At 40.0% G+C, this 9899-nt stretch overlaps 1 long non-coding RNA gene across 1 annotated transcript; it reads right to left on the bottom strand.

Annotated features, from left to right (window-relative positions):
* Window positions 1-4332: 4332 nt before the first annotated feature.
* LOC111836792 (uncharacterized) lies at window positions 4333-6512 on the bottom strand. The gene is made up of 3 exons (XR_002836494.2): window positions 5774-6512; window positions 5514-5659; window positions 4333-5172 (listed from the first exon to the last, which is right to left on the bottom strand). It is a non-coding gene; the product is annotated as an uncharacterized lncRNA (long non-coding RNA).
* Between the last annotated feature and the right edge of the window lie 3387 nt (window positions 6513-9899).

The following is a 9899-nucleotide window of genomic DNA, read 5'->3' as shown; positions in this document are numbered from 1 at the left end:
ACAACTTTCTCCAGAATTTTAGAAATGAAGGGAAGATTTGAGATGGGTCTATAGTTTTGTGGTGTTATCATTAGTACTAATAACACTAGCACTAGCAGAAGATTGGTGGTTGTGTGCAGCCGTGGGCGTGCTTGTGATGGTATGTCTAATCGTGGTTATTTTATTATTAAAAAACGCAATAAAGGCATCACTCCTAAGGGCTTCTGGGACATTAAATGATTCTTTAACCTAGATACAGATTCAAACAGGAATTTAGGATTGGTTTTGTTATTTTCTATTAGTTTAGAGAGATGCATAGACCTAGCAGTCATTAGTGCCTGTTTATACTTAGACAGGCTCTCTTTCCAGGCAGATCTAAAAACTTCTAATTTTGTTGACCGCCATTTGCGTTCTAGCTTTCGTGAAGCTTGTTTAAGTTCCCGTGTACGGTTAGAGTACCAGGGGGCAGGTTTCTTATCTCTATGTTTTATTTTCTTGAGTGGTGCTACATGATCAAGAGTGGTACGAAATGATTCCACCATGATCACGGTTACCTGTTCAAGCTCATTTACACTTGACGCTTCAGAGGTAAGGTTAAACTTATCGAACTCTTCAGTCGATCGGTTCTCTACGTTCTACTCTAAGTACGGAGTTGTAGTGAAAAGCTGCATGCCTAACGACCATTTTTGGATAAAATTAGTCACCCCTGTGCTAATCAATACTTAGCAGTCTGAGATTTGTCCCTATTGCTCACTACAGACAGTTACTGTACTTATGACCAGAGACCCACACAACAATTACGTTTCAAACTACATTTTCAGACAACTTCATTATACTGTATGTGATCGTAGAGCTAAATTATTCCTTATTAGGTATTAAAGATTATTAAATTTCTTACTTACACGGTGACTATACCCTTATTAAACTGCATTTTCCACCATTGCTGATGAATTTACATGGAACTACGCTTCTAACTACAGCTCGCGAGCTGCAGTTCGAACTACACAACTTAACGATAGTGTTTGCGAACGTTCATTCGAACTATGGTTTCTGGAAACACCTGCGTCGTTTAACGATGCATCGTACTACGTAAGTCCGCAGTATCGTTACCTATGTAGTTGGAACTATGGTTTCGGGAAACACCTGCGTCGTACTTGCATAGTTCGAACGACGGAAGTTGCTAACATAGTTAGCAACGATGGTTTCGAGAAACGCACCCCCGGGATAGGTTTCCAGCATTTCGTATCATAAGTGTAGCGTTTCACAACACAAATGCCGAATGACATACATTCCGCATAGCACAAATGCACAGAGGTAATTGAATCGCTACAGGTAGACGTTTACGGCTTTACATCTGCAAAACAAACGCTCACTGCTAGGGATATTGGTAGAAGACGCTAATGTGGCTAGCAGCGATTAAAAGCTAATATAAAATTAGCGTAGTATGACAAGAGACGGGATGTATAATCGCTATCAATCCCATTCGTTGGAGTGACATGGATATAAACTTTTTGTAGTTGATTGCTAATGAAGCACTCTATTTTGTAAGATATGCTAGACGCTTTGGACGTATGCTTTATAAATGTTGGCTTATCAGGATTTTGCTGTTTGAAATGTAGTGTGCCAGGAAGTCACCATTGACATGGTTACGTTTTACAAATTACACTTACTAAAAATGGGTACTGTAAAAAGAACTTGGCTATTTAACGATTCGATCTATTAGTTCGGCGTACGCTAATATCCCAGCAAACAGCAAGTCGTCCTTAGGTCGTCCATAGGACGTCCTCTTTTGGTCCAGATCTTGTCCTCAAAGGATGTCCTTAGGACATCCTGATGGAAAGTTTTTTTTACGTCCTTGGGATGACTTTTAAGGACGTCCTAAGGACGTCTAGAGGACCAGTTATGGACCTTTTAAGGACATTTTCAGGACCAGTTATGGACATTCCGAGAACATATTATGGACTTTCCGGGAGCATTTTAAGGACATATTGTGTGAACATATTATGGGCATTAAGCCCACGTAAATCCCTTTTTCTAAATAATTAATATTTGACATTTTACCAGTAATACTAGGGACATAAACAAGGGACAGCCTGAGGATGTCCTTTGGAGGGCCAGCTCAATGTCCTTTATTGGGTACATTCTTAGGATGACCATGTTACTGACATGCTGCTGTGGCCAACAGGTTACCCCATACTGTGGTCTGTGTGGATCCCAATGTCTCAGTGCAGTGATGGGGACACTGTACCGTAAAGTGTTGCCGTCCTTCAGATAGGCATAAAACCGAGGTCCTGACTGTCCCAGGTTATAAAAGATCCCTGTAGGGTTGGTACCCTGATGTTCTGGCTAAAATTGCCCACTGTTGCCTTATCAAATCTTACCTAAGGTGGCTTATCAAATCTGGCCTCCTAATCATCCCCTTTATCTAACTGGTAAATTCTCTCCTGCTCCTTCACCACCTTAGCTACTGTGTGGTGAGCGTACTGGTGCAGAATGGCTGATGTCACATCATCCAGGTGGGTGCTACACAGTGGAGGTGGCTGAAGTGGCTCCCTATTGCATCTATAAAGCACTTTGGGTGTCTATAGTTCTATATAATGTAACTTTCATTCATTCTTTCATGAAAAGTAATGAAATCCTTCAAAAACAATTCATTATGACAGCTTGCTGGAATAGCATTTAAATAGATATAATTTTGTCTTAAGTATTTCTCTGTTTATTAATGTTCCATTAGGATGTCCAGAGGACAGCCACAGGATATCCTTCAGCTTTGACCTTCTTTGAAAAAAAATTTAAAAATTCGTTGAAATATATATTTTTATTGTAAGAACATTAGAAATTTTCTTTAAGTTTCTAATTTAACAAATGGCATTAAGAAAAATACAACATAAATATTAAGACAACACATTTTAAAGGTCTTCTTGTGAACATTTCATTCTGAGTCATCAGTATCGATGGCCGGATATTGCTTCCTTACTTCAGAACCTGTGCCCTGTAACAAAAGCATTTATGGAATGTTTGATCCCAATCCATTGATTACTTCATTACTGCTAATTAAAACTGTCAGCACAGGCGATAGATATCTCCTCAACTCTTCCTAGAAAATTCATAGCGATACCGTTAGCTCGTTCTGACAGGAATTTTAAATGTTGATTTAATCGGTTTAATACCAATGACACTAAAAAATAATGTAGGATTACGCCTAAATGTGTTTCAACCCATCGTATTTTATCACTTTATACACGTTAATATGATACTTAGAGGATTTTATTAAAGTTTTATGCACAAAGAAGAGTGTCGCGTCTTACCCGTGACAGTGCTTTGAACTGCGCGTGAGGGTGAGCGAGGGAGCGCGAGCCGCAAAAAGCGTCTCCATAGCATCAAGTACAAAAACGCAGCTGGCCTAAGTTTGAATCTGACTGCAATTCACTAGCATGTAGCATGCAATTCACTCGACAGCCATGCATATCCAGTCAGTTTTTATATATTTATAAATACTGTTCCTGCGGGCTGTCATAATAAATTGTTTCTGAAAGATTTCTTTATTTTTCATAGTGGCACAGAAGAACGGGCTTCACTCCTATAGTTCTATAATTGTTAGAGAGCTAGACCACAAAAAAAAAGAATAAATCAAGTTAATAAACAGTTACATAAAACCGTGTGACCACTTTTTGTTACTATATTTTTCATAGTAACACGGACTTCCTTGGGTCATCCTTAGGACGTCCTCAAAGGACGAGTTTTGGACATCCTGATGGAACATTAATAAAAGATACTTTTACTTCAGATAAAATGATTTATTTAAAATGCTATTCTGGAAGCTGTCACAACAACTTGCTTTTGAATGATTTCTTTAATTGTTCATAGTAACACGGTCGTCCTCAGGATGTCCTCTTTTGGTCCGGAAATCGTCCTCAAAGGACGAGTTCTGGACATCCTGATGGAACATTAATAAAAGGAAGTACTTCAGATAAAATTATTTATTTAAAATGCTATTCCTGGAAGCTGTCACAATAACTTGCTTTTGAAGGATTTCTTTATTGTTCATAGTAACACGGTCGTCCTTAGGATGTCCTCTTTTGGTCCGGAAATCGTCCTCAAAGGACGAGTTCTGGACATCCTGATGGAACATTAATAAAAGGAAGTACTTCAGATAAAATTATTTATTTAAAATGGTATTCCTGGAAACTGTCACAACAACTTGCTTTTGAAGGATTTCTTTAGTGTTCATAATAACATGGTCGTCCTAAGGACGTCCTTAGGACATCCCCAAAAAAGGGACGTATTGCAGACGACCTAAGGACATCCTCTGGATGTCCCTTGTTTGCTGGGATGGAACACAGACGTCACACGCGAAATATATATATTTATTTAAAAGGAACAATTAAACACTCACAAAAATATATAAACGTTATATAGAAAATACTAAACAATTTTGAAAGAACACACAAAAAATTTGCAAAACACAGCTACTGAGCTGCATTTGAAGTACCTACATCATCATTATCTGCAGCGTCATCTTTGTTTGGAACAGTCTGCCTGATTTTGGTGATCAGTCTGTCTTCATTAACGAGGACAGAAAACTCACCAACATGAATAAAGTTCTCCTCCATATCTTCTACGTCATTTAAGAGATGGCACATATCCTGCTCACTTAAATAACACCGAATTGCAGAACTTGTAATGCTGACTGTGTGATCTGTGCCATCCTTTGTAATCGACATAGTCCCAGTATATGTTGTGTTGTATGACGAACATTTTTGCATTAGTTTACAGCCAATACATTTCTGTACAGATGATTTACCATTAAAGTCATTTTGCGTCTTTTGGCATTTGGAACACCGATGTTTGCACAAGTTCTGTATTCCAGTTACAGTTCCTGAGCATTCAAAACGAGTTTCAGCCTGACAGACGTAGCTGCATTCAGCGACTTCAAGTCCGTCAATTTCCATTATGGCAGTGGATGGTGTCCCCGAGAGATGTATTCGTCCCTCCCGTTCTCTAGTGGACAAGTTAGTAAATTTGTAGGATTTCATAGGTTCCACCTGTAATTTGTGTGTCCCATAAAGAGAGCTTCAGGTGTCCCGTGGAATCTCCGATCTGGAACTCTTTCACTTCCAAGTCAATGCCGTTCACGTTGACGACTTTACTGGAGATTCCAGGGGCCAGAATTTTCGTTTTTAGGACACCGACCTGATACACACACATATAGGTACACAAAGTAGGACTGATAAGAAAATACTGATAATCGCTAACTTCACACGACATGGCTATCATATTGTAATTTCGTTGAATATTAGCGCAGGGTGATTTACATGTATTTTAGGCAGAGTTAAAAGGGGTTTTAATAAATTGAGGTAAAACTAGTTATAAACCACATAAACAGGGTAACAGTCGTTAATTTAAATGTACAGGCACATTAGAAACGTATTTCTTACGACGGATTAACGCACTTCTAATAATTGGCTATATCAACCAAACAATGCATGACTACATTTCATTGTACTACTCATAAGATTATTCCATCTACTTACAGTTTGCCTAGGTCCAAGTGTTTGCACTTAGGCAATATTTAGCTTTGAGCTGCTGGGAGGGACCTTGGGTAAAAAGGAGAGGTTCACGACTTCCAAACTGGTGCTTCTGTTGCACAAAACGTCAAAGCCCGTAGGATCTGAGTAGCCTAGAAAACATGAATAACGAGTAAACACCACCTTCATTTAGGTTAAATGGCCACTTCATCTGAAGCAGAAGCTCCTGTTCTGTTTTCTTTTATTTTAAGAAAATTAAGACTTACTGATACTTCGCTTGACGTTAGTGAGCTTCACTTCCGTCTTGTTTTTGCAGGCTTGCGTGAAAGATGCTTTTCTCTGGACAAAAGCAGACAACTTTATGAAAGTCGTCCCTGCTAGTTTGAAGGAGTGCAGTGAAATACTTCAAATTGCGCTTTAACACAATATTTGGAGACACGGAGTGCAGAAAGCCCTCCAATGTTTCAAGGTCCTGTTTCGCGATCTTGGCAGGACTAGCCATAGCTGCAGAATGACGCACACAACCAACGGTCTCTTTGCACTGTGAGGTGTTAATAAAGCCGATGAATCCTTTGGTTTTTTTGTTTAGGAAATATTGTCATTTGGATTTATTTACATTTATAGATAAAAGGTTTTGTTGAATTTTACGGCTTTGCACGCGTCCATTTTTTTGCTCGTACCGTTTATTGGAATGACGCAAGTATTGGATCTGTCGCCATAACACTGTTAATATCCATTGGCGTAAACAAATTAAAGTTTGTCTTACGATTACCGCATTTTGTTTTTAATGATAGCCGCAGGCCTATACTATAGCACAAAACAACACTAAATCATACCCATTAATTGATAGTCTCCCTGCACTTCATGTAGAAAATTTTAAACCTCGTTTTTCATGATATGGTTAGATTTTTTTGTCCGGCGCTGCAAAACGTCATCACGCGTCACCATGTCACATAGTACAAAAACCTTGCAAGAGCAAGACGACTTAAGACCGATCATACAGCACCTCTCAGCCGGCTGAACAAACTGGAACAGCCTCCGTGACGACACAACTTTGCCCTTATTGGCTGAAGAACGTGACGTTTTCTATCCCAGGAAGTTCCGATGCGTTATCTGTTATTTCTCACGAATATCACGTAAAGCAGTGAGAGCTGGTTTTCAGCTAATTTACCTGGTAAAATAAAGTTTAAATAAATTACATAAATGCTCTAATAGTACACGTAAGTTAGTGGTTTATTTGTTAGTTACTGTAATGTTGCACTGCTTTATTTGTTTAATCGTCCAGTCTGTGAAGAGTATTTTAGGGTGGCACATGCCCCTGAGGCTATCCCATTGGTGCGCCTCCCCCGCAATACCTCTGCGCCCCCCAGTTTGGGAACCACTGCCATATAGGGACCAAAATAATCTGGGTCCAGTTTTCCCCAGTTGCACTGCTCACTGCGGACATTTCTCCTCCACCTGTCCCCCACCTGAAGGCCTTGGTGTTCCTTCTCCTTGTTCCTTTGTAACTGTTTATCAACACTGACCTCAACAATGTCCATGATTTCTTCATAACGTTTCATGTCAGAGGCCACTTCTTAGACGTAGTCATCCTCAAAGGAGCCATCAACCTATGGCAACATGTTAGGTAGTTATGCTGATAAAATCATTATAATGTGCACAAAAATTTAAAGATATAAATGATTTAACATTTGTTTCACCTAATAATATTCTGGGCCTCGGACGGGTATAGTGCTTCTCTCCCAAACATCAGAAAATATGATAAGTACTGTGTTGTGAGCTGCTTCTTCGTGCGCAGCCCAAACATAACTTGCTCCAAATATTGCTCCCAGGTGTTGGGCTTGTCCTCTGCCAGTTTTGCAAGAGTTCTGAAAAATGATGTAGTCAATGTATAATGTAAACAAAGATGTTTAAAACACACTATTCATATATATACTCATACTGTGGTGGATGCATTTTTCATCTCTGTATGGTGCCATTGAGCCTCTCCACCAATCCGTTGGTCTGATGGTGGTATGGGGCACAGAGGCTATACACTAACATAAATTTGTCTAATTTTATATCAAATTGATTACACAGCAATGAACATCATGAAAAACATGATCATTTGTGTAGTAGAAATGAAAATACTTACAGTATTAAACTCTTTGCCTTGGTCAGTCAGTATCCGTTTGGGGACTTTTAGGTTTTAAGGTGCACTGTCACTTCTGCAGCTGACTTGGTTTTAATGAGAAGTCTGTGTCCATATGGTGCCATAATCAATTGCGATGCATATGTACTGATTTTGCTGGTCAGATCTGACCAACTTTCCAATTAAGTCCATTCCAATCAGTTTGAATGGAACCTTTGTATGTCAAAATAGACAAGAATGGAAGAAAGTCTTATAAACACATTCATATTTTTACATTTAGAAATTAACTTATAAATATAATTATTTAAATTCCAAAATAGATTTTGTAACATTGATTATGCAGTATGCAGATTTATTAAGTAGATTATGTAACATAATAAATCTGCATATTTAAGATTTTTTATTTGTCGCGTGCATATTTATAATACAGGCACAACACGCAGTGAAATGTATCCTAAACCGCTCTTAGCCGACTGTGCAACCGTCTAAATTTTTAAAAAGAGGATATAGAAAAATATAGAATATATATATATATTTTTTAACTAAGTATGAAACAGATCTAGGCATATTACAGTGCTATGTGCAATGCTGGCACAACAGTATAAACATTGTAAACAGTGTAGCAGCATGAATAATAATCAAGGCGGAGACAATAAGAAAAATGACAGTCAGTATGACATATGACAGTCAATGTGCAATATGACACTAAGAATTAGGTTGCTTTGCGGTGAACATGAAGCTAATACTATGAGGAGGTGGGCATGTCCCGATTTAGTCGTCGAATGGCCTGAGGATAAAAACTCCCAAGGCTCTCTTTTGACCATTATGGTGCAGGATCTACTGTCTGATTGCAGAAGCTGAAACAGTCTGTTACTGGGGTGAGACAAATCTTTTACAGTCCTAATTGCTCTGGTCCTACGTCTCCTGGTGTAAATGTCCTGAAGGGAAGGGAGAGCCGACCTGTAGCAATGTCACTCTCTGGAGGGCTTTTCGGTCCCGTACCAGGACAAGATCTTCTGTGTCTGGATGTTCTCCACAGCGGCAGAATAGAAAGTCTTTAGAACAGCAGTGGAAACTCCAAACTTCCTCTAAGATGGTACACTGGGGAACTGAACTAAGACAGGAACTTAAATAGAGAAACTGAAATGGGTAACAACGCAGCAGGAGTGAGAAATGAGATAATTAACCAATCAGGGAGGGTGCAGGACAAAGAGCAATTAGGTAACACACAAGGACTGGCACAAGAACAGGCAACAGGTTAATGTTTTGTGGGCCTGGAACCCACCACCAATCTTGAATCCATGTACTACTTTGAATCTCCCCAACTCGATTTGCGAAGAAAGTTTGATAGCCATAGCTTTCCCGCTGTATTGCACCCAGGGTAGTTTGGCTGTCAACAAGATGGTACCACTTCTCCACTTGAATTCGGCTGTGTATTTCAAAGTACTTCTTCAGGCGCGACGCAAACACGGCTCCACACATCTCTGCTTTCACAACATCACCTCTGTGATCCAAAGGAGTCAACTTGGCTTTTGACTCAACCAGCCGGATGATAGCACCCTGGTCTGTACTCCATCGCAAGTACAGGACAGCCCCATATGCATGCTCACATCCATCAGAGAATGTGATTGCCCATGGCTTGCCTGCACAGGATGAAGGAGTTAGGGCTCTAGTGAACTTAACCTTGCCAAGCTGGACATACTCTTCAAAAATTCAATGGGTCTTCTCTGAAGCCATCTGACAGTGGAGCGTCCCATGTATTCCTGATAGGACCAGTCCCACCTTTTGCTTCTTGGAACGCTCTTCGCTCTTCGTGATCAGGCCACTTGGATCATACAGTCCTGCTACCTGGCTGAGCAGTTCCCTTCGTGACAGGGGGTTTGGTGTCTGGGCCCTAACTTGATTTTGAAGAAGATTTTGACCAAGCCGCATCTTTTTCTTTCTCTTCGAGAAATTAATCGCCGTCATGACATGGAGCTTGTCCTCTTCAACTATATAACCCAGGCCAAGAGCTTTATTATCCTCCTCACCCATCTGGTTCGGCAGGACCATCGTTCTTGACCTAACTGTTTCCTTGCCTTCTAACTCAACACCACACTCTTTCGTCCTACCTTGGCCCGAAAAGACCCATGGCTTGACCTCAAAAGCCCCAGCTTTCAGAATCTGCTCCACATTTAGTGTAATAGTTCTCAAACGGTCTAGGTCATTGTGCGAGGTAAGAATGTCATCAACATAACTGTCCTGCTGGAGTACCTGGCGCT

Source organism: Paramormyrops kingsleyae, chromosome 25, assembly GCF_048594095.1.
Source record: "Paramormyrops kingsleyae isolate MSU_618 chromosome 25, PKINGS_0.4, whole genome shotgun sequence".
Taxonomy (NCBI): domain Eukaryota; kingdom Metazoa; phylum Chordata; class Actinopteri; order Osteoglossiformes; family Mormyridae; genus Paramormyrops; species Paramormyrops kingsleyae.
The sequence above is the reverse complement of the archived record's forward strand: the minus strand, read 5'-3'. Positions and strand labels throughout refer to the sequence as shown.